Genomic DNA, 24,634 nt, shown 5'->3' on the forward strand with positions numbered 1-24,634 from the left:
ACCGGGAGCGCTTTTCCCGAGAGGGCTTTTCCTTCTCGGTGCTTCCTGGGGGCGCGGGGACGGGCAGTGCCGTCTCGGAGCTGCTCCGCGGCGCTCTCTCCCCGGGGCAGCCCCAGCGCCTGCTCGCTGATGCCCGCCGCTCTCTCGGGCGCGGGCAGAGCAGCCTCGGGGCGCTCGCTGCTCGGCCTGAGCGCCGGGGTGGCGCGGCGGGCTGCGGTTGGCGCGCGGGAGCCGGCCGGCTGCAGCGCGGCGCTGCGACCACGCGAGGGTGGGGCCATTGCGGGTCTGGGCTGCCTCGCGCTGCGCTCCCCCCGCCCCTCGCGCTGCGCTCCCCCCGCCCCTCGCGCTGCGCTCCCCCCGCCCCTCGCGCTGCGCTCCCCCCGCCCCTCGCGCTGCGCTCCCCCCGCCCCTCGCGCTGCGCTCCCCCCGCCCCTCGCGCTGCGCTCCCCCGCCCCTCGCGCTGCGCTCCCCCCGCCCCTCGCGCTCCCCCCGCCCCTCGCGCTGCGCTCCCCCCGCCCCTCGCGCTCCCCCCGCCCCTCGCGGTCCCCCCGCCCCTCTCGCGCGGTCCTGGGCCGGCGCACGCGCGGTGCGGCGGCGCGAGCCCTGGGCGGCCGGCGCACGCGCGGTGCGGCGGCGCGAGCCCTGGGCGGCCGGCGCACGCGCGGTGCGGCGGCGCGAGCCCTGGGCGGCCGGCGCACGCGCGGTGCGGCGGCGCGAGCCCTGGGCGGCCGGCGCACGCGCGGTGCGGCGGCGCGAGCCCTGGGCGGCCGGCGCACGCGCGGTGCGGCGGCGCGAGCCCTGGGCGGCCGGCGCACGCGCGGTGCGGCGGCGGGCAAGATGGCGGCGAGCAGGGCGGGTGTTTTCGCTGGACGGCGGCGGGCGAGGGCAGAGGCGGGCTGGAGTCGAGCATGTGGGGGCCGCGGTGAGGCGAGGCGAGGTGAGGCGAGCGTGCGCCTTCGGGTGGCCGCGGGTGTCGGGCTGTGTCCTGCCAGCCGGGGCCGTCGCTGCGTGGAGGCGGCGGGGCGGGGGGGGGGGGAGTCGGGCCGGGGGCCGCGCCGCGCCGCGCCGGGTCTGCGCGGCGCCGGGTCTGCCGGAGCGCGGCTCTGACTCTCCCTTTTGCGTGTGTCGCCTGTAGGGCCCCGGTTCCTCCCCAGCGCGGGCCGGGGCGTGCGCTCGCCCCTGCGGACGCAGCCTGGAGGAGTGTGTGGGGGGTGTCTGCGCGGGGGTCTGGATGTCTCTAGCAGCGGCACGGCAGCCTGATGCCTCCTCTCGTCTGGGACGCGGGGTCCTTGGGGAGTTCCCTGCTGCCTCCTCTGGCGTTCTCTGCGAGCTCATAGATCCCTCCACCTCCTCTCCTCCCCCCCCCCCCCCCGCCCCGCTCCCCTGTCTGGTGGGGTGGGAGACCGGTGGCTGCTCCCGCCGAGCTGAGAGCCACGTAGGGCACCCCTGTGTGCTCACTACGCATCTGGGATGGCACCCCTGCCCTGAGGGCCCCGCAGAGTCCCACCCTTCCTGCAACCAGCCCCCCCAGAGCCATTAAACCACCCACAAATCCTGCCCCAACACCCCCACAGGCCCCAAAATGCCTCCGAGCCCTGCCGCAATGTTGTCACTGACTCCAGACCTTCCCCTGCACTCTGTGCAAGGCCCCAAACATTCCTCAAACTGCTGCCAGACCCAGTGCCCGCAGCAGTGAGGCGTTCTAACAAAGATGGGGTGCGATCTGCGTCTCCGCCTCGACTCAGTCCCGCTTTAGAGAAACAGGAACTTAGAGCACTTCCTGGTGAAGAGTGTTGATGGGTGAATGTGCGGATGACAAAGAGACTTTTCTCTCTTTTCTTCTGAGCCGCCTCTCAGAAGCCTCTGTGTGTGCACGATGTGGCTGATCTGGGATAATCGTGCTGTGCGCAGTGCTTAAGGAGAACATTGCCCTAAAATGGAGGGCTAAGGAATAGCCTAAAAAACCTAAAAGGCTCGGGAAGAGCCAAAGAGAACACCGATGGGCTCTGGGAAGCCCCAGTGATGCTAGTGAAAACAGCGTGGCTTTTAGGCACCTCCTCAGAGCAGCAGCAATGTCTCGCTCCAGCCTATGGGGCAATGGGGACTCTTAATTACCGCCTTGAATTACCACAAGTGTTGCAAAAGCAGAAGGGACTAGGGAGCATGCAGAGCAGGTTATGGACTATATGTCAAGTTTAAACAAGCAACAAGCCCCTCTGCAAACAGAAACAGGTTTAGCCCTAAGTAATAGAGGAAGGTAGCTGTGAGTAACGTGAAGCGAAGCGGTGACGTCAGTCACCCCGAAAGCCTCGGAGAAGCGGACTGAAAATCTGGTACCCTCGCGGCCTCGGCAGTCTTTTTGGTTTGTTTGGCAGGGTAGCCCACCGAAGGGGGACATCTCGAAGAGAAGCAGCAAGACCTGGGGATCCGGTGGTTCATTTTGGTCGTCGCCTGTGAGGCCAGCATGCAAGAGTAAGAGGAAGCTAGGAGCAGTCTCAAAAAGGTAATAGGTCTGAAAGGGAGACAGGCAAATCGAGGGCTGTCGTTCCTCCACGTAGTTAAAGACCGAGAGAGTTGTCGGTTAAGCGCATGCATACGAGGGTTTGCGAACAGTAACAATAACACTGAAGCGGAATAAAAATAAGGTTTCGTGGAAGATGGCGTTAGGAAGGTATTAGGCGACGTGCCCGCCTGCCTAATAACCTAGCCCTAATTGCTGTGTGTAACGTTTCCAGACCGTTTACCCTGCAACGTATGGTGCAAAGTGCCGTATTAAGACCTTTCCCTTAAGGAAAAGAAGAAGAAAAAAAGAAAAACAAGGGGGAAAAAGAAAACAGGGTAAAGAGAAAAAGATCATGCATAAACCTAAGCGTTTCACTGGAAGTAAAACGCGAGTTTATCGCTTCCTTACAGAGATGGAACCAAGGACAGCAAATGCTGACGAGGAGAAGAGACGGACGAGCGTTTGCTTGCGGTTAATACCGAAGGGATGGGATGAAACAAGGAAGCCAGAATGCAGCGGCCCCTCGGTATCACCAGGAACTACTACAGGAGGAGGCGTTCTGGCACGGGTAACTAGGGTAAGTATGGCTAATGACCGTTAGCAGTTATTTCGGCCTCCCCGAGGCAGCGCTGAGGACTGAGTAACCCGTTCCTGCCCCGTGGCTGCTGTTGCCTGTATCTGCCTTAGCTTTGCTTTGGCTGTTTCTCTTTTGTTTTGTTATCGTACACGCAGCTACGGAAAGGAATAGATGTCATACTTACTTTTTTAGATTAATTGCCACGGCTGAAGTTGAAGAGACCAAGAAACGTAAGCCGCGAAGGGGCACATCTTGAAGAGAGGGGGCTAGACCTAGCGATGCAGTTGTTCGTTTTGGTCGTCGCCTGTGAGGCCAGCATGCAAGAGTAAGAGGAAGCTAGGAGCAGTCTCAAAAAGGTAATAGGTCTGAAAGGGAGACAGGCAAATCGAGGGCTGTCGTTCCTCCACGTAGTTAAAGACCGAGAGAGTTGTCGGTTAAGCGCATGCATACGAGGGTTTGCGAACAGTAACAATAACACTGAAGCGGAATAAAAATAAGGTTTCGTGGAAGATGGCGTTAGGAAGGTATTAGGCGACGTGCCCGCCTGCCTAATAACCTAGCCCTAATTGCTGTGTGTAACGTTTCCAGACCGTTTACCCTGCAACGTATGGTGCAAAGTGCCGTATTAAGACCTTTCCCTTAAGGAAAAGAAGAAGAAAAAAAGAAAAACAAGGGGGAAAAAGAAAACAGGGTAAAGAGAAAAAGATCATGCATAAGCCTAAGCGTTTCACTGGAAGTAAAACGCGAGTTTATCGCTTCCTTACAGAGATGGAACCAAGGACAGCAAATGCTGACGAGGAGAAGAGACGGACGAGCGTTTGCTTGCGGTTAATACCGAAGGGACGGGATGAAACAAGGAAGCCAGAATGCAGCGGCCCCTCGGTATCACCAGGAACTGCTACAGGAGGAGGCGTTCTGGCACGGGTAACTAGGGTAAGTATGGCTAATGACCGTTAGCAGTTATTTCGGCCTCCCCGAGGCAGCGCTGAGGACTAAGTAACCTGAGGGGCTCTGGCCTGGGTTGGGGCAGAAGTGCAGGCAGGCGGGTTCAGGCATTTTCCTCTCAGCTCTCCGAGCTGAATCCTAGCCCTGAAGGAAAAAGCACTGGGGGGAGGCTACTCGGACACCTGCCATGTCGAGGGCAGGGGCAGGAGCTGACCCTTCCCCGACGGACGTACGTACGGACAGACGCTGGTGCGGCGGTGACTCTTTGGATATCGTAGGTAAGGGGAGGCACGCTGGTGCCGAGCTCCAGGGCGGTTTGCCTGAACACGATGCCTGAGGCAGGAGGTTATGCATTGTGTCTGGGGCTGGGAGCTGGTCCCCGAGTCCCATGTACTTGGGAGTGCCTGCACTTGCCAGGGAGCCCGGTGCTGTTCCCAGAGCTGCGGGGAATTTCCCTTGCGTTGCCTGGACCCTCGGGGCTCTTGGGGGTGTTTCCCCTCATCGCGAGGGCTGCCAGAGCCCCTCCAGGGCTGCGTGAGGTCCCCGAACCGCTCCCGGATTTGCTTTTGGCACTCCGCAGTGTCGCTCGTGTGCCTGGGGCAGCCTGCAGGCGCCATCCTGTCAGCCGCGTTGAGCCCTGCGGCGTGCCTGGTGACCCCTCTGGTGTGCGCCAAGGCCCTTCCTCTGTATTTTGGTCTGCCCCAGAGCCCTGCACTTGCCCTCTGATGCCCTCAGGACCCCTCAGTTCACATTCTGGGTTGCCCCCGAGCCCTCTGCGTGCCTTTCGGTGCGCCCCGTGGCCCCGTGTGTGTTTTGCGGCATGCCGCAGAGGTCTCTGTTTAGCTTTTTCTCCTGTCCTGGAGTTTTCTGGGTGCTTCTGGGTGTGCCCCAGGGCCCTCCTTTTGGTGCCCCCCGAGTCACTCTGTTTGCTCTATCGTTGTTCTTTTTTTTTTTTTTTTTTTTTCTTGACTTGTGTTGCACCCAGAGCTCTCGATTTGTTCTTTTGTGCTCCGCATACTCCCCTTTCCGCACTCTACACCCCAGGCAGGGCTCTCCCTTCAGCTCTCAGCAAGCTGCTGTCAGGAGAGTGGGGGTGCCTCTGCTGCCCTGGCAGCCCCAGCTGTCCCTGAAGGGGCTGATGGCCAGGCCCCCTGCCCAGTTCCTGCAGGCCCACAGCTGCGGGCCCTGGGGCTGGGATGAGTGCCAGGGGGAGCTGGGTGGCAGGACAGGCCCCAGGTGGGGCTGATGGCAAGGGCAGGCCCACATTTGGGGGCTGGGGCTGCAGTTGGGGGGAGCTGGCGCTGGGGCAGGAGCTGGGCAGCGGAGCTGCCACGGAGCACGGCCCTTCGGGACCAGCCCGGCGGCCGCCCCGCGGAGGAGGTGAGCGGGGCCGGGGGAGGCGCACTGCAGGCTGCGGGTCCCGCATGTGCCGGGGGTCCCGGCGGCTGGGAGCGTCCCGGGGCCACGGAGGCGGGGGGAGGAAGGGGGTGCGCCGGGGCTGTGGTGCGGTTTACTGCGCGGTCGGAGGAGCGCGGGGGGGGGGGGGGTCTCCTGTGTCAGCTCGGGAGCGTGTCGGGGAGCGGGGGGAGGAGGGTCGTGGAGGGGCGGGGGCAGTGTCGGAGCTGAGGCGGGGCCGGTCGCGGGGGTGTCGGGGGAGCCCCGGGCCGGTGGTGGGGCCGGCGGGGCCGCGCTCGGGGCTCTGCGGCCGTTTCCGGGGGGACAGGGGGGAAGGGGAAGGGGGGCGGGACGGAAAGGAACGGAATGTGCCGAGGGTCAAAGGTGCCCCAGCGCTGCGGGTGGGGGGCGGGAGTTGGGGTGCGGGAATGCGGGGAGCCGTAGCTTTCGGCGCGGCATGCCGGGAGCAGTAGTCTTCCGGCACTGGGCTTCCGGTGGGGCATGTTCTGAGCGCGGCATGCTGGGAGCGGTAGTCTTCCGGCACTGGGCTTCCGGGCGGCCATGTTGCTTGGCATGGCATGCCGGGAGCAGTAGTCTTCCGGCACTGGGCTTCCGGGCCGCCCTTCTCGCGTGCACGGTATGCTGGGAGGTGTAGTCGTCTCAGGCGGGGCTACCGGGTGACCATGCTGCGCCTCTCGAGGTGGCCCCGCGGGGGGGGGCGGCGGCGGCAGGTCCCTGCCAGCGGGGTTCCCAGCAGGCGGCCGCGCGGCAGGCCAGGAGCTGTAGTGCCCGCTGGGTCTGTTCCTTACTGGACATGTGTCACTCACGCCTGAGTCCCCACAGGTCACGGGGGACAGTGGAATGCCCCTGTTTTTCCCCGGTACAGGGCAGGAAGTGTTTTCCATCTCCGATGGTGTTGCAAGACAACCTTGGAAGCTCAGAAAGAGTGTTCCTGCTGTTTAAACTAGGCAGATGAGGAGGAACCCCCCCCCCCCATTTCCTGGGAGGAAATAATTCTTTAATCAAGGCCATGCTAGAGGTGCTAAAGCCTTAAAGAAATAGTAAATCAAAATGTTTTGTTTTCTATGTAGACGTTGCCAATTTAGCAAAGGAATTCGAGGTATCCCCGAACTGAACTGTCCTCATTATAATACAAGAAAATCACGCCCATAGGTCAGAAAGACCTGTGCCCGGGTGAAGACCCCTCCCCTGAGCATGCGTAGTTTTAAAATGGTGTGTAAGCAATATTAGAATTGTATGTAAATCACTAACCAACCGGTGTAAGAGGGAAAGTTGCAAACCTTGCAACTTGTATAAATGCTACTTGGAAAGCCGGGGGGGGGGGGGGAAGTTGCGCTTGATTTGTGGGGAAAACACCGAGCAGCCAGGCTTGCACAACTCTGAAATAAATAAGCAAATGTCTCTCCTGAGCGTGTCATTATTGGCTTAGTGCACAGCGGGCAACGAATCCGCTTTTCGGACAGCAGCGTGACCAGGCAGGGTTGTCCCCGGGGGCTGGGGCTGTCCCTCTTGGAAATGGGGAGGGCGGGAAGAGTAGGAGGGGTGCTGCGGGCTCCTGGGGGTCGTAGCTTTGCTCAGGATTGGGGCCGGTTAGGCAGCTGCTGGGAGGAGTGGCGGTGCTGGGAGGGCACGGTGCGGAGCTGTCCTGCTGTGCAGCGCAAGGGAAAGTCGACCAGCACCGTTGCTGTCCGAGGACCCTGGAACAGCCCGAGAGACCCTGGAACAGCCACCCCACGGACACCGTGTCACTGCCTCGCAAGGCCACCGCATGCAGGTACGTTTGACTACATCCGGCAGAAGAAATGTAAGCCGAAGGATCAGGGCAAATAGCTGCTTGTCTAGGTTTGTTACCTAGCGATGCACTGGCAAAGCTTTTTATGAACACCCGTACTCGATCGAGTGCGTATTCATTCTGTGAATATTAATTACTGCCAGACCGCGTACGTCACTGATGCTTTAAAGCAAGTCCGTGGCGCTGGGGTAGCACGTGTAGTGGAGGCTAAATGCAATAATACCTCGTTTTGATGTTGTTCTCTTATACGAAAGCACTTGGAGCAGATTAAGACATTTCTCGTCCTATTTTGTTTATTGAGTGGGCCCTGATACTGGGGAGAAGCTGCCGTGAAGCAGACCTAGTAGTCAGCTTCCTTAGAGAAGGCGTCTTGTCCTGTATTTGAGGGCTTCCGGTACGTTTTGACAGACAGTAGTGAGTGACGGGTTTCCTTTGGACCCCCCGGGGAGCAGAAAGTTCTGCCGGGAAGGCAAAATGTTTCTTGCGGCTGGGTTGGAAGAAGCTGGCTGCTGATGCAAGGCAGTGACAATTCTGGGGAGTCGCGGGAAGTTCTGAAAAGACGGTCGTTCCCTTTGCTAGAAGGCTATGCACTTCGGTTCCTAATAGCTGTAGTAATGAAGCCAGGTAAGCGTTCGGGAGGAGCCCAAGCCACTTTTGCCTAGCGAGTATTTTGCAAGGGGGGCAGGAAAGCGCTGCGCCCTGCTCCTTGCTGCCCTCGCGTGTCTGAAAGGCGGCACTGCAGGCGGGAGGGGGGGCGCGCATGCGCATTGCGTTCCGGCGCGCTCACGGCTGCCCTCGCGTGTCGACAAGGCAGCACTGCAGCCGCCGGCGGCCACCGCTGCGTACGGAGACCGTTGCGGGCAGCCGGCGCACACGTGCGCGCTGCCGGTCGCCGCGTTGGCCGCTACTCTGCGCTCTCTCGGGGACGGGTAAGCGCAGGGGCCGCGCTCGTGCCCCCTGCCCGGTGCTCACGGACCGGGAGCGCTTTTCCCGAGAGGGCTTTTCCTTCTCGGTGCTTCCTGGGGGCGCGGGGACGGGCAGTGCCGTCTCGGAGCTGCTCCGCGGCGCTCTCTCCCCGGGGCAGCCCCAGCGCCTGCTCGCTGATGCCCGCCGCTCTCTCGGGCGCGGGCAGAGCAGCCTCGGGGCGCTCGCTGCTCGGCCTGAGCGCCGGGGTGGCGCGGCGGGCTGCGGTTGGCGCGCGGGAGCCGGCCGGCTGCAGCGCGGCGCTGCGACCACGCGAGGGTGGGGCCATTGCGGGTCTGGGCTGCCTCGCGCTGCGCTCCCCCCGCCCCTCGCGCTGCGCTCCCCCCGCCCCTCGCGCTGCGCTCCCCCCGCCCCTCGCGCTGCGCTCCCCCCGCCCCTCGCGCTGCGCTCCCCCCGCCCCTCGCGCTGCGCTCCCCCCGCCCCTCGCGCTGCGCTCCCCCCGCCCCTCGCGCTGCGCTCCCCCCGCCCCTCGCGCTGCGCTCCCCCCGCCCCTCGCGCTCCCCCCGCCCCTCTCGCGCGGTCCTGGGCCGGCGCACGCGCGGTGCGGCGGCGCGAGCCCTGGGCGGCCGGCGCACGCGCGGTGCGGCGGCGCGAGCCCTGGGCGGCCGGCGCACGCGCGGTGCGGCGGCGGGCAAGATGGCGGCGAGCAGGGCGGGTGTTTTCGCTGGACGGCGGCGGGCGAGGGCAGAGGCGGCCTGGAGTCGAGCATGTGGGGGCCGCGGTGAGGCGAGGCGAGGTGAGGCGAGCGTGCGCCTTCGGGTGGCCGCGGGTGTCGGGCTGTGTCCTGCCAGCCGGGGCCGTCGCTGCGTGGAGGCGGCGGGGCGGGGGGGGGGGGAGTCGGGCCGGGGGCCGCGCCGCGCCGCGCCGGGTCTGCGCGGCGCCGGGTCTGCCGGAGCGCGGCTCTGACTCTCCCTTTTGCGTGTGTCGCCTGTAGGGCCCCGGTTCCTCCCCAGCGCGGGCCGGGGCGTGCGCTCGCCCCTGCGGACGCAGCCTGGAGGAGTGTGTGGGGGGTGTCTGCGCGGGGGTCTGGATGTCTCTAGCAGCGGCACGGCAGCCTGATGCCTCCTCTCGTCTGGGACGCGGGGTCCTTGGGGAGTTCCCTGCTGCCTCCTCTGGCGTTCTCTGCGAGCTCATAGATCCCTCCACCTCCTCTCCTCCCCCCCCCCCCCCCGCCCCGCTCCCCTGTCTGGTGGGGTGGGAGACCGGTGGCTGCTCCCGCCGAGCTGAGAGCCACGTAGGGCACCCCTGTGTGCTCACTACGCATCTGGGATGGCACCCCTGCCCTGAGGGCCCCGCAGAGTCCCACCCTTCCTGCAACCAGCCCCCCCAGAGCCATTAAACCACCCACAAATCCTGCCCCAACACCCCCACAGGCCCCAAAACGCCTCCGAGCCCTGCCGCAATGTTGTCACTGACTCCAGACCTTCCCCTGCACTCTGTGCAAGGCCCCAAACATTCCTCAAACTGCTGCCAGACCCAGTGCTCGCAGCAGTGAGGCGTTCTAACAAAGATGGGGTGCGATCTGCGTCTCCGCCTCGACTCAGTCCCGCTTTAGAGAAACAGGAACTTAGAGCACTTCCTGGTGAAGAGTGTTGATGGGTGAATGTGCGGATGACAAAGAGACTTTTCTCTCTTTTCTTCTGAGCCGCCTCTCAGAAGCCTCTGTGTGTGCACGATGTGGCTGATCTGGGATAATCGTGCTGCGCGCAGTGCTTAAGGAGAACATTGCCCTAAAATGGAGGGCTAAGGAATAGCCTAAAAAACCTAAAAGGCTCGGGAAGAGCCAAAGAGAACACCGATGGGCTCTGAGAAGCCCCAGTGATGCTAGCGAAAACAGCGTGGCTTTTAGGCACCTCCTCAGAGCAGCAGCAATGTCTCGCTCCAGCCTATGGGGCAATGGGGACTCTTAATTACCGCCTTGAATTACCACAAGTGTTGCAAAAGCAGAAGGGACTAGGGAGCATGCAGAGCAGGTTATGGACTATATGTCAAGTTTAAACAAGCAACAAGCCCCTCTGCAAACAGAAACAGGTTTAGCCCTAAGTAATAGACGAAGGTAGCTGTGAGTAACGTGAAGCGAAGCGGTGACGTCAGTCACCCCGAAAGCCTCGGAGAAGCGGTCTGAAAATCTGGTACCCTCGCGGCCTCGGCAGTCTTTTTGGTTTGTTTGGCAGGGTAGCCCACCGAAGGGGGACATCTCGAAGAGAAGCAGCAAGACCTGGGGATCCGGTGGTTCATTTTGGTCGTCGCCTGTGAGGCCAGCATGCAAGAGTAAGAGGAAGCTAGGAGCAGTCTCAAAAAGGTAATAGGTCTGAAAGGGAGACAGGCAAATCGAGGGCTGTCGTTCCTCCACGTAGTTAAAGACCGAGAGAGTTGTCGGTTAAGCGCATGCATACGAGGGTTTGCGAACAGTAACAATAACACTGAAGCGGAATAAAAATAAGGTTTCGTGGAAGATGGCGTTAGGAAGGTATTAGGCGACGTGCCCGCCTGCCTAATAACCTAGCCCTAATTGCTGTGTGTAACGTTTCCAGACCGTTTACCCTGCAACGTATGGTGCAAAGTGCCGTATTAAGACCTTTCCCTTAAGGAAAAGAAGAAGAAAAAAAGAAAAAAAAGGGGGAAAAAGAAAACAGGGTAAAGAGAAAAAGATCATGCATAAACCTAAGCGTTTCACTGGAAGTAAAACGCGAGTTTATCGCTTCCTTACAGAGGTGGAACCAAGGACAGCAAATGCTGACGAGGAGAAGAGACGGACGAGCGTTTGCTTGCGGTTAATACCGAAGGGACAGGATGAAACAAGGAAGCCAGAATGCAGCGGCCCCTCGATATCACCAGGAACTGCTACAGGAGGAGGCGTTCTGGCACGGGTAACTAGGGTAAGTATGGCTAATGACCGTTAGCAGTTATTTCGGCCTCCCCGAGGCAGCGCTGAGGACTGAGTAACCCGTTCCTGCCCTGTGGCTGCTGTTCCCTGTATCTGCCTTAGCTTTGCTTTGGCTGTTTCTCTTTTGTTTTGTTATCGTACACGCAGCTACGGAAAGGAATAGATGTCATACTTACTTTTTTAGATTAATTGCCACGGCTGAAGTTGAAGAGACCAAGAAACGTAAGCCGCGAAGGGGCACATCTTGAAGAGAGGGGGCTAGACCTAGCGATGCAGTTGTTCGTTTTGGTCGTCGCCTGTGAGGCCAGCATGCAAGAGTAAGAGGAAGCTAGGAGCAGTCTCAAAAAGGTAATAGGTCTGAAAGGGAGACAGGCAAATCGAGGGCTGTCGTTCCTCCACGTAGTTAAAGACCGAGAGAGTTGTCGGTTAAGCGCATGCATACGAGGGTTTGCGAACAGTAACAATAACACTGAAGCGGAATAAAAATAAGGTTTCGTGGAAGATGGCGTTAGGAAGGTATTAGGCGACGTGCCCGCCTGCCTAATAACCTAGCCCTAATTGCTGTGTGTAACGTTTCCAGACCGTTTACCCTGCAACGTATGGTGCAAAGTGCCGTATTAAGACCTTTCCCTTAAGGAAAAGAAGAAGAAAAAAAAGAAAAAAAAGGGGGAAAAAGAAAACAGGGTAAAGAGAAAAAGATCATGCATAAACCTAAGCGTTTCACTGGAAGTAAAACGCGAGTTTATCGCTTCCTTACAGAGATGGAACCAAGGACAGCAAATGCTGACGAGGAGAAGAGACGGACGAGCGTTTGCTTGCGGTTAATACCGAAGGGACGGGATGAAACAAGGAAGCCAGAATGCAGCGGCCCCTCGATATCACCAGGAACTGCTACAGGAGGAGGCGTTCTGGCACGGGTAACTAGGGTAAGTATGGCTAATGACCGTTAGCAGTTATTTCGGCCTCCCCGAGGCAGCGCTGAGGACTGAGTAACCCGTTCCTGCCCTGTGGCTGCTGTTCCCTGTATCTGCCTTAGCTTTGCTTTGGCTGTTTCTCTTTTGTTTTGTTATCGTACACGCAGCTACGGAAAGGAATAGATGTCATACTTACTTTTTTAGATTAATTGCCACGGCTGAAGTTGAAGAGACCAAGAAACGTAAGCCGCGAAGGGGCACATCTTGAAGAGAGGGGGCTAGACCTAGCGATCCAGTTGTTCGTTTTGGTCGTCGCCTGTGAGGCCAGCATGCAAGAGTAAGAGGAAGCTAGGAGCAGTCTCAAAAAGGTAATAGGTTTGAAAGGGAGACAGGCAAATCGAGGGCTGTCGTTCCTCCACGTAGTTAAAGACCGAGAGAGTTGTCGGTTAAGCGCATGCATACGAGGGTTTGCGAACAGTAACAATAACACTGAAGCGGAATAAAAATAAGGTTTCGTGGAAGATGGCGTTAGGAAGGTATTAGGCGACGTGCCCGCCTGCCTAATAACCTAGCCCTAATTGCTGTGTGTAACGTTTCCAGACCGTTTACCCTGCAACGTATGGTGCAAAGTGCCGTATTAAGACCTTTCCCTTAAGGAAAAGAAGAAGAAAAAAAAGAAAAAAAAGGGGGAAAAAGAAAACAGGGTAAAGAGAAAAAGATCATGCATAAACCTAAGCGTTTCACTGGAAGTAAAACGCGAGTTTATCGCTTCCTTACAGAGATGGAACCAAGGACAGCAAATGCTGACGAGGAGAAGAGACGGACGAGCGTTTGCTTGCGGTTAATACCGAAGGGACGGGATGAAACAAGGAAGCCAGAATGCAGCGGCCCCTCGATATCACCAGGAACTGCTACAGGAGGAGGTGTTCTGGCACGGGTAACTAGGGTAAGTATGGCTAATGACCGTTAGCAGTTATTTCGGCCTCCCCGAGGCAGCGCTGAGGACTGAGTAACCCGTTCCTGCCCTGTGGCTGCTGTTCCCTGTATCTGCCTTAGCTTTGCTTTGGCTGTTTCTCTTTTGTTTTGTTATCGTACACGCAGCTACGGAAAGGAATAGATGTCATACTTACTTTTTTAGATTAATTGCCACGGCTGAAGTTGAAGAGACCAAGAAACGTAAGCCGCGAAGGGGCACATCTTGAAGAGAGGGGGCTAGACCTAGCGATGCAGTTGTTCGTTTTGGTCGTCGCCTGTGAGGCCAGCATGCAAGAGTAAGAGGAAGCTAGGAGCAGTCTCAAAAAGGTAATAGGTCTGAAAGGGAGACAGGCAAATCGAGGGCTGTCGTTCCTCCACGTAGTTAAAGACCGAGAGAGTTGTCGGTTAAGCGCATGCATACGAGGGTTTGCGAACAGTAACAATAACACTGAAGCGGAATAAAAATAGGGTTTCGTGGAAGATGGCGTTAGGAAGGTATTAGGCGACGTGCCCGCCTGCCTAATAACCTAGCCCTAATTGCTGTGTGTAACGTTTCCAGACCGTTTACCCTGCAACGTATGGTGCAAAGTGCCGTATTAAGACCTTTCCCTTAAGGAAAAGAAGAAGAAAAAAAGAAAAACAAGGGGGAAAAAGAAAACAGGGTAAAGAGAAAAAGATCATGCATAAACCTAAGCGTTTCACTGGAAGTAAAACGCGAGTTTATCGCTTCCTTACAGAGGTGGAACCAAGGACAGCAAATGCTGACGAGGAGAAGAGACGGACGAGCGTTTGCTTGCGGTTAATACCGAAGGGACGGGATGAAACAAGGAAGCCAGAATGCAGCGGCCCCTCGATATCACCAGGAACTGCTACAGGAGGAGGCGTTCTGGCACGGGTAACTAGGGTAAGTATGGCTAATGACCGTTAGCAGTTATTTCGGCCTCCCCGAGGCAGCGCTGAGGACTGAGTAACCCGTTCCTGCCCTGTGGCTGCTGTTCCCTGTATCTGCCTTAGCTTTGCTTTGGCTGTTTCTCTTTTGTTTTGTTATCGTACACGCAGCTACGGAAAGGAATAGATGTCATACTTACTTTTTTAGATTAATTGCCACGGCTGAAGTTGAAGAGACCAAGAAACGTAAGCCGCGAAGGGGCACATCTTGAAGAGAGGGGGCTAGACCTAGCGATGCAGTTGTTCGTTTTGGTCGTCGCCTGTGAGGCCAGCATGCAAGAGTAAGAGGAAGCTAGGAGCAGTCTCAAAAAGGTAATAGGTCTGAAAGGGAGACAGGCAAATCGAGGGCTGTCGTTCCTCCACGTAGTTAAAGACCGAGAGAGTTGTCGGTTAAGCGCATGCATACGAGGGTTTGCGAACAGTAACAATAACACTGAAGCGGAATAAAAATAAGGTTTCGTGGAAGATGGCGTTAGGAAGGTATTAGGCGACGTGCCCGCCTGCCTAATAACCTAGCCCTAATTGCTGTGTGTAACGTTTCCAGACCGTTTACCCTGCAACGTATGGTGCAAAGTGCCGTATTAAGACCTTTCCCTTAAGGAAAAGAAGAAGAAAAAAAGAAAAACAAGGGGGAAAAAGAAAACAGGGTAAAGAGAAAAAGATCATGCATAAACCTAAGCGTTTCACTGGAAGTAAAACGCGAGTTTATCGCTTCCTTACAGAGGTGGAACCAAGGACAGCAAATGCTGACGAGGAGAAGAGACGGACGAGCGTTTGCTTGCGGTTAATACCGAAGGGACGGGATGAAACAAGGAAGCCAGAATGCAGCGGCCCCTCGATATCACCAGGAACTGCTACAGGAGGAGGCGTTCTGGCACGGGTAACTAGGGTAAGTATGGCTAATGACCGTTAGCAGTTATTTCGGCCTCCCCGAGGCAGCGCTGAGGACTGAGTAACCCGTTCCTGCCCTGTGGCTGCTGTTCCCTGTATCTGCCTTAGCTTTGCTTTGGCTGTTTCTCTTTTGTTTTGTTATCGTACACGCAGCTACGGAAAGGAATAGATGTCATACTTACTTTTTTAGATTAATTGCCACGGCTGAAGTTGAAGAGACCAAGAAACGTAAGCCGCGAAGGGGCACATCTTGAAGAGAGGGGGCTAGACCTAGCGATGCAGTTGTTCGTTTTGGTCGTCGCCTGTGAGGCCAGCATGCAAGAGTAAGAGGAAGCTAGGAGCAGTCTCAAAAAGGTAATAGGTTTGAAAGGGAGACAGGCAAATCGAGGGCTGTCGTTCCTCCACGTAGTTAAAGACCGAGAGAGTTGTCGGTTAAGCGCATGCATACGAGGGTTTGCGAACAGTAACAATAACACTGAAGCGGAATAAAAATAAGGTTTCGTGGAAGATGGCGTTAGGAAGGTATTAGGCGACGTGCCCGCCTGCCTAATAACCTAGCCCTAATTGCTGTGTGTAACGTTTCCAGACCGTTTACCCTGCAACGTATGGTGCAAAGTGCCGTATTAAGACCTTTCCCTTAAGGAAAAGAAGAAGAAAAAGAAGAAAAAAAAGGGGGGAAAAGAAAACAGGGTAAAGAGAAAAAGATCATGCATAAACCTAAGCGTTTCACTGGAAGTAAAACGCGAGTTTATCGCTTCCTTACAGAGGTGGAACCAAGGACAGCAAATGCTGACGAGGAGAAGAGACGGACGAGCGTTTGCTTGCGGTTAATACCGAAGGGACGGGATGAAACAAGGAAGCCAGAATGCAGCGGCCCCTCGATATCACCAGGAACTGCTACAGGAGGAGGCGTTCTGGCACGGGTAACTAGGGTAAGTATGGCTAATGACCGTTAGCAGTTATTTCGGCCTCCCCGAGGCAGCGCTGAGGACTAAGTAACCTGAGGGGCTCTGGCCTGGGTTGGGGCAGAAGTGCAGGCAGGCGGGATCAGGCATTTTCCTCTCAGCTCTCCGAGCTGAATCCTAGCCCTGAAGGAAAAAGCACTGGGGGGAGGCTACTCGGACACCTGCCATGTCGAGGGCAGGGGCAGGAGCTGACCCTTCCCCGACGGACGGACGTACGGACAGACGCTGGTGCGGCGGTGACTCTTTGGATATCGTAGGTAAGGGGAGGCACGCTGGTGCCGAGCTCCAGGGCGGTTTGCCTGAACACGATGCCTGAGGCAGGAGGTTATGCATTGTGTCCGGGGCTGGGAGCTGGTCCCCGAGTCCCATGTACTTGGGAGTGCCTGCACTTGCCAGGGAGCCCGGTGCTGTTCCCAGAGCTGCGGGGAATTTCCCTTGCGTTGCCTGGACCCTCGGGGCTCTTGGGGGTGTTTCCCCTCATCGCGAGGGCTGCCAGAGCCCCTCCAGGGCTGCGTGAGGTCCCCGAACCGCTCCCGGATTTGCTTTTGGCACTCCGCAGTGTCGCTCGTGTGCCTGGGGCAGCCTGCAGGCGCCATCCTGTCAGCCGCGTTGAGCCCTGCGGCGTGCCTGGTGACCCCTCTGGTGTGCGCCAAGGCCCTTCCTCTGTATTTTGGTCTGCCCCAGAGCCCTGCACTTGCCCTCTGATGCCCTCAGGACCCCTCAGTTCACATTCTGGGTTGCCCCCGAGCCCTCTGCATGCCTTTCGGTGCGCCCCGTGGCCCCGTGTGTGTTTTGCGGCACGCCGCAGAGGTCTCTGTTTAGCTTTTTCTCCTGTCCTGGAGTTTTCTGGGTGCTTCTGGGTGTGCCCCAGGGCCCTCCTTTTGGTGCCCCCCGAGTCACTCTGTTTGCTCTATCGTTCTTTTTTTTTTTTTTTTTTTTTTCTTGACTTGTGTTGCACCCAGAGCTCTCGATTTGTTCTCTTGTGCTCCGCATACTCCCCTTTCCGCACTCTACACCCCAGGCAGGGCTCTCCCTTCAGCTCTCAGCAAGCTGCTGTCAGGAGAGTGGGGGTGCCTCTGCTGCCCTGGCAGCCCCAGCTGTCCCTGAAGGGGCTGATGGCCAGGCCCCCTGCCCAGTTCCTGCAGGCCCACAGCTGCGGGCCCTGGGGCTGGGATGAATGCCAGGTGGAGCTGGGTGGCAGGACAGGCCCCAGGTGGGGCTGATGGCAAGGGCAGGCCCACATTTGGGGGCTGGGGCTGCAGTTGGGGGGAGCTGGCGCTGGGGCAGGAGCTGGGCAGCGGAGCTGCCACGGAGCACGGCCCTTCGGGACCAGCCCGGCGGCCGCCCCGCGGAGGAGGTGAGCGGGGCCGGGGGAGGCGCGCTGCAGGCTGCGGGTCCCGCATGTGCCGGGGGTCCCGGCGGCTGGGAGCGTCCCGGGGCCACGGAGGCGGGGGGAGGAAGGGGGTGCGCCGGGGCTGTGGTGCGGTTTACTGCGCGGTCGGAGGAGCGCGGGGGGGGGGGGGGGGGTCTCCTGTGTCAGCTCGGGAGCGTGTCGGGGAGCAGGGGGAGGAGGGTCGTGGAGGGGCGGGGGCAGTGTCGGAGCTGAGGCGGGGCCGGTGGCGGGGGTGTCGGGGGAGCCCCGGGCCGGTGGTGGGGCCGGCGGGGCCGCGCTCGGGGCTCTGCGGCCGTTTCCGGGGGGACAGGGGGGAAGGGGAAGGGGGGCGGGACGGAAAGGAACGGAATGTGCCGAGGGTCAAAGGTGCCCCAGCGCTGCGGGTGGGGGGCGGGAGTTGGGGTGCGGGAATGCGGGGAGCCGTAGCTTTCGGCGCGGCATGCCGGGAGCAGTAGTCTTCCGGCACTGGGCTTCCGGTGGGGCCTGTTTGTTCTGAGCGCGGCATGCTGGGAGCGGTAGTCTTCCGGCACTGGGCTTCCGGGCGGCCATGTTGCTTGGCATGGCATGCCGGGAGCAGTAGTCTTCCGGCACTGGGCTTCCGGGCCGCCCTTCTCGCGTGCACGGTATGCTGGGAGGTGTAGTCTTCTCAGGCGGGGCTACCGGGTGACCATGCTGCGCCTCTCGAGGTGGCCCCGCGGGGGGGCGGCGGCGGCAGGTCCCTGCCAGCGGGGTTCCCAGCAGGCGGCCGCGTGGCAGGCCAGGAGCTGTAGTGCCCGCTGGGTCTGTTCCTTACTGGACATGTGTCACTCACGCCTGAGTCCCCACAGGTCACGGGGGACAGTGGAATGCCCCTGTTTTTCCCCGGTACAGGGCAGGAAGTGTTTTCCATCTCCGATGGTGTTGCCAGACAACCTTGGAAGCTCAGAAAGAGTGTTCCTGCTGTTTGAACTAGGCAGATGAGGAGAACACCCCCCCCCCCCCCCCCATTTCCTGGGAGGAAATAATTCTTTAATCAAGGCCATGCTAGAAGTGCTAAAGCCTTAAAGAAATAGTAAATCAAAATGTTTTGTTTTCTATGTAGACGTTGCCAATTTAGCAAAGGAATTCGAGGTATCCCCGAACTGAACTGTCCTCATTATAATACAAGAAAATCACGCCCATAGGTCAGAAAGACCTGTGCCCGGGTGAAGACCCCTCCCCTGAGCATGCGTAGTTTTAAAATGGTGTGTAAGCAATATTAGAATTGTATGTAAATCACTAACCAACCGGTGTAAGAGGGAAAGTTGCAAACCTTGCAACTTGTATAAATGCTACTTGGAAAGCCGGGGGCGGGGGGGGGGGAAGTTGCGCTTGATTTGTGGGGAAAACACCGAGCAGCCAGGCTTGCACAACTCTGAAATAAATAAGCAAATGTCTCTCCTGAGCGTGTCATTATTGGCTTAGTGCACAGCGGGCAACGAATCCGCTTTTCGGACAGCAGCGTGACCAGGCAGGGTTGTCCCCGGGGGCTGGGGCTGTCCCTCTTGGAAATGGGGAGGGCGGGAAGAGTAGGAGGGGTGCTGCGGGCTCCTGGGGGTCGTAGCTTTGCTCAGGATTGGGGCCGGTTAGGCAGCTGCTGGGAGGAGCGGCGGTGCTGGGAGGGCACGGTGCGGAGCTGTCCTGCTGTGCAGCGCAAGGGAAAGTCGACCAGCACCGTTGCTGTCCGAGGAGCCTGGAACAGCCCGAGAGACCCTGGAACAGCCACCCCACGGACACCGTGTCACTGCCTCGCAAGGCCACCGCATGCAGGTACGTTTGACTACATCCGGCAGAAGAAATGTAAGCCGAAGGATCAGGGCAAATAGCTGCTTGTCTAGGTTTGTTACCTAGCGACGTACTGGCAAAGCTTTTTATGAACACCCGTACTCGATCGAGTGCGTATTCATTCTGTGAATATTAATTACTGCCAGACCGCGTACGTCACTGATGCTTTAAAGCAAGTCCGTGGCGCTGGGGTAGCACGTGTAGTGGAGGCTAAATGCAATAATACCTCGTTTTGATGTTGTTCTCTTATACGAAAGCACTTGGAGCAGATGAAGACATTTCTCGTCCTATTTTGTTTATTGAGTGGGCCCTGATACTGGGGAGAAGCTGCCGTGAAGCAGACCTAGTAGTCAGCTTCCTTAGAGAAGGCGTCTTGTCCTGTATTTGAGGGCTTCCGGTACGTTTTGACAGACAGTAGTGAGTGACGGGTTTCCTTTGGACCCCCCCGGGGAGCAGAAAGTTCTGCCGGGAAGGCAAAATGTTTCTTGCGGCTGGGTTGGAAGAAGCTGGCTGCTGATGCAAGGCAGTGACAATTCTGGGGAGTCGCGGGAAGTTTTGAAAAGACGGTCGTTCCCTTTACTAGAAGGCTATGCACTTCGGTTCCTAATAGCTGTAGTAATGAAGCCAGGTAAGCGTTCGGGAGGAGCCCAAGCCACTTTTGCCTAGCGAGTATTTTGCAAGGGGGGCAGGAAAGCGCTGCGCCCTGCTCCTTGCTGCCCTCGCGTGTCTGAAAGGCGGCACTGCACGCGGGAGGGGGGGCGCGCATGCGCATTGCGTTCCGGCGCGCTCACGGCTGCCCTCGCGTGTCGACAAGGCAGCACTGCAGCCGCCGGCGGCCACCGCTGCGTACGGAGACCGTTGCGGGCAGCCGGCGCACACGCGCGCGCTGCCGGTCGCCGCGTTGGCCGCTACTCTGCGCTCTCTCGGGGACGGGTAAGCGCAGGGGCCGCGCTCGTGCCCCCTGCCCGGTGCTCACGGACCGGGAGCGCTTTTCCCGAGAGGGCTTTTCCTTCTCGGTGCTTCCTGGGGGCGCGGGGACGGGCAGTGCCGTCTCGGAGCTGCTCCGCGGCGCTCTCTCCCCGGGGCAGCCCCAGCGCCTGCTCGCTGATGCCCGCCGCTCTCTCGGGCGCGGGCAGAGCAGCCTCGGGGCGCTCGCTGCTCGGCCTGAGCGCCGGGGTGGCGCGGCGGGCTGCGGTTGGCGCGCGGGAGCCGGCCGGCTGCAGCGCGGCGCTGCGACCACGCGAGGGTGGGGCCATTGCGGGTCTGGGCTGCCTCGCGCTGCGCTCCCCCGCCCCTCGCGCTCCCCCCGCCCCTCGCGCTCCCCCCGCCCCTCGCGCTCCCCCGCCCCTCGCGCTCCCCCCGCCCCTCGCGCTCCCCCCGCCCCTCTCGCGCGGTCCTGGGCCGGCGCACGCGCGGTGCGGCGGCGCGAGCCCTGGGCGGCCGGCGCACGCGCGGTGCGGCGGCGCGAGCCCTGGGCGGCCGGCGCACGCGCGGTGCGGCGGCGCGAGCCCTGGGCGGCCGGCGCACGCGCGGTGCGGCGGCGCGAGCCCTGGGCGGCCGGCGCACGCGCGGTGCGGCGGCGCGAGCCCTGGGCGGCCGGCGCACGCGCGGTGCGGCGGCGCGAGCCCTGGGCGGCCGGCGCACGCGCGGTGCGGCGGCGCGAGCCCTGGGCGGCCGGCGCACGCGCGGTGCGGCGGCGCGAGCCCTGGGCGGCCGGCGCACGCGCGGTGCGGCGGCGCGAGCCCTGGGCGGCCGGCGCACGCGCGGTGCGGCGGCGGGCAAGATGGCGGCGAGCAGGGCGGGTGTTTTCGCTGGACGGCGGCGGGCGAGGGCAGAGGCGGGCTGGAGTCGAGCATGTGGGGGCCGCGGTGAGGCGAGGTGAGGCGAGCGTGCGCCTTCGGGTGGCCGCGGGTGTCGGGCTGTGTCCTGCCAGCCGGGGCCGTCGCTGCGTGGAGGCGGCGGGGCGGGGGGGGGAGTCGGGCCCGGCGCCGCGCCGCGCCGCGCCGGGTCTGCGCGGCGCCGGGTCTGCCGGAGCGCGGCTCTGACTCTCCCTTTTGCGTGTGTCGCCTGTAGGGCCCCGGTTCCTCCCCAGCGCGGGCCGGGGCGTGCGCTCGCCCCTGCGGACGCAGCCTGGAGGAGTGTGTGGGGGGTGTCTGCGCAGGGGTCTGGATGTCTCTAGCAGCGGCACGGCAGCCTGATGCCTCCTCTCGTCTGGGACGCGGGGTCCTTGGGGAGTTCCCTGCTGCCTCCTCTGGCATTCTCTGCGAGCTCATAGATCCCTCCACCTCCTCTCCCCCCCCCCCCCCGCCCCGCTCCCCTGTCTGGTGGGGTGGGAGACCGGTGGCTGCTCCCGCCGAGCTGAGAGCCACGTAGGGCACCCCTGTGTGCTCACTACGCATCTGGGATGGCACCCCTGCCCTGAGGGCCCCGCAGAGTCCCACCCTTCCTGCAACCAGCCCCCCCAGAGCCATTAAACCACCCACAAATCCTGCCCCAACACCCCCACAGGCCCCAAAACGCCTCCGAGCCCTGCCGCAATGTTGTCACTGACTCCAGACCTTCCCCTGCACTCTGTGCAAGGCCCCAAACATTCCTCAAACTGCTGCCAGACCCAGTGCTCGCAGCAGTGAGGCGTTCTAACAAAGATGGGGTGCGATCTGCGTCTCCGCCTCGACTCAGTCCCGCTTTAGAGAAACAGGAACTTAGAGCACTTCCTGGTGAAGAGTGTTGATGGGTGAATGTGCGGATGACAAAGAGACTTTTCTCTCTTTTCTTCTGAGCCGCCTCTCAGAAGCCTCTGTGTGTGCACGATGTGGCTGATCTGGGATAATCGTGCTGCGCGCAGTGCTTAAGGAGAACATTGCCCTAAAATGGAGGGCTAAGGAATAGCCTAAAAAACCTAAAAGGCTCGGGAAGAGCCAAAGAGAACACCGATGGGCTCTGAGAAGCCCCAGTGATGCTAGCGAAAACAGCGTGGCTTTTAGGCACCTCCTCAGAGCAGCAGCAATGTCTCGCTCCAGCCTATGGGGCAATGGGGACTCTTAATTACCGCCTTGAATTACCACAAGTGTTGCAAAAGCAGAAGGGACTAGGGAGCATGCAGAGCAGGTTATGGACTATATGTCAAGTTTAAACAAGCAACAAGCCCCTCTGCAAACAGAAACAGGTTTAGCCCTAAGTAATAGACGAAGGTAGCTGTGAGTAACGTGAAGCGAAGCGGTGACGTCAGTCACCCCGAAAGCCTCGGAGAAGCGGTCTGAAAATCTGGTACCCTCGCGGCCTCGGCAGTCTTTTTGGTTTGTTTGGCAGGGTAGCCCACCGAAGGGGGACATCTCGAAGAGAAGCAGCAAGACCTGGGGATCCGGTGGTTCATTTTGGTCGTCGCCTGTGAGGCCAGCATGCAAGAGTAAGAGGAAGCTAGGAGCAGTCTCAAAAAGGTAATAGGTCTGAAAGGGAGACAGGCAAATCGAGGGCTGTCGTTCCTCCACGTAGTTAAAGACCGAGAGAGTTGTCGGTTAAGCGCATGCATACGAGGGTTTGCGAACAGTAACAATAACACTGAAGCGGAATAAAAATAAGGTTTCGTGGAAGATGGCGTTAGGAAGGTACTAGGCGACGTGCCCGCCTGCCTAATAACCTAGCCCTAATTGCTGTGTGTAACGTTTCCAGACCGTTTACCCTGCAACGTATGGTGCAAAGTGCCGTATTAAGACCTTTCCCTTAAGGAAAAGAAGAAGAAAAAAAGAAAAAAAAGGGGGAAAAAGAAAACAGGGTAAAGAGAAAAAGATCATGCATAAACCTAAGCGTTTCACTGGAAGTAAAACGCGAGTTTATCGCTTCCTTACAGAGGTGGAACCAAGGACAGCAAATGCTGACGAGGAGAAGAGACGGACGAGCGTTTGCTTGCGGTTAATACCGAAGGGACGGGATGAAACAAGGAAGCCAGAATGCAGCGGCCCCTCGATATCACCAGGAACTGCTACAGGAGGAGGCGTTCTGGCACGGGTAACTAGGGTAAGTATGGCTAATGACCGTTAGCAGTTATTTCGGCCTCCCCGAGGCAGCGCTGAGGACTGAGTAACCCGTTCCTGCCCTGTGGCTGCTGTTCCCTGTATCTGCCTTAGCTTTGCTTTGGCTGTTTCTCTTTTGTTTTGTTATCGTACACGCAGCTACGGAAAGGAATAGATGTCATACTTACTTTTTTAGATTAATTGCCACGGCTGAAGTTGAAGAGACCAAGAAACGTAAGCCGCGAAGGGGCACATCTTGAAGAGAGGGGGCTAGACCTAGCGATCCAGTTGTTCGTTTTGGTCGTCGCCTGTGAGGCCAGCATGCAAGAGTAAGAGGAAGCTAGGAGCAGTCTCAAAAAGGTAATAGGTCTGAAAGGGAGACAGGCAAATCGAGGGCTGTCGTTCCTCCACGTAGTTAAAGACCGAGAGAGTTGTCGGTTAAGCGCATGCATACGAGGGTTTGCGAACAGTAACAATAACACTGAAGCGGAATAAAAATAGGGTTTCGTGGAAGATGGCGTTAGGAAGGTATTAGGCGACGTGCCCGCCTGCCTAATAACCTAGCCCTAATTGCTGTGTGTAACGTTTCCAGACCGTTTACCCTGCAACGTATGGTGCAAAGTGCCGTATTAAGACCTTTCCCTTAAGGAAAAGAAGAAGAAAAAAAGAAAAACAAGGGGGAAAAAGAAAACAGGGTAAAGAGAAAAAGATCATGCATAAACCTAAGCGTTTCACTGGAAGTAAAACGCGAGTTTATCGCTTCCTTACAGAGGTGGAACCAAGGACAGCAAATGCTGACGAGGAGAAGAGACGGACGAGCGTTTGCTTGCGGTTAATACCGAAGGGACGGGATGAAACAAGGAAGCCAGAATGCAGCGGCCCCTCGATATCACCAGGAACTGCTACAGGAGGAGGCGTTCTGGCACGGGTAACTAGGGTAAGTATGGCTAATGACCGTTAGCAGTTATTTCGGCCTCCCCGAGGCAGCGCTGAGGACTGAGTAACCCGTTCCTGCCCTGTGGCTGCTGTTCCCTGTATCTGCCTTAGCTTTGCTTTGGCTGTTTCTCTTTTGTTTTGTTATCGTACACGCAGCTACGGAAAGGAATAGATGTCATACTTACTTTTTTAGATTAATTGCCACGGCTGAAGTTGAAGAGACCAAGAAACGTAAGCCGCGAAGGGGCACATCTTGAAGAGAGGGGGCTAGACCTAGCGATGCAGTTGTTCGTTTTGGTCGTCGCCTGTGAGGCCAGCATGCAAGAGTAAGAGGAAGCTAGGAGCAGTCTCAAAAAGGTAATAGGTCTGAAAGGGAGACAGGCAAATCGAGGGCTGTCGTTCCTCCACGTAGTTAAAGACCGAGAGAGTTGTCGGTTAAGCGCATGCATACGAGGGTTTGCGAACAGTAACAATAACACTGAAGCGGAATAAAAATAAGGTTTCGTGGAAGATGGCGTTAGGAAGGTATTAGGCGACGTGCCCGCCTGCCTAATAACCTAGCCCTAATTGCTGTGTGTAACGTTTCCAGATCGTTTACCCTGCAACGTATGGTGCAAAGTGCCGTATTAAGACCTTTCCCTTAAGGAAAAGAAGAAGAAAAAAAAGAAAAAAAAGGGGGGAAAAGAAAACAGGGT

At 58.7% G+C, this 24,634-nt stretch overlaps 1 long non-coding RNA gene across 1 annotated transcript; it reads left to right on the top strand.

The window, feature by feature from the left end:
• The first annotated feature begins 2,747 nt into the window (after nucleotides 1–2,747).
• On the top strand, nucleotides 2,748–11,121 carry LOC135326065 (uncharacterized). The gene is made up of 3 exons (XR_010386727.1): nucleotides 2,748–3,080; nucleotides 3,273–3,436; nucleotides 10,930–11,121. It is a non-coding gene; the product is annotated as an uncharacterized LOC135326065 (long non-coding RNA).
• The last annotated feature ends 13,513 nt before the right edge of the window (nucleotides 11,122–24,634 follow it).

Source organism: Dromaius novaehollandiae, unplaced genomic scaffold (genome assembly GCF_036370855.1).
Source record: "Dromaius novaehollandiae isolate bDroNov1 unplaced genomic scaffold, bDroNov1.hap1 HAP1_SCAFFOLD_70, whole genome shotgun sequence".
NCBI classification, from domain to species: Eukaryota; Metazoa; Chordata; class Aves; order Casuariiformes; family Dromaiidae; genus Dromaius; species Dromaius novaehollandiae.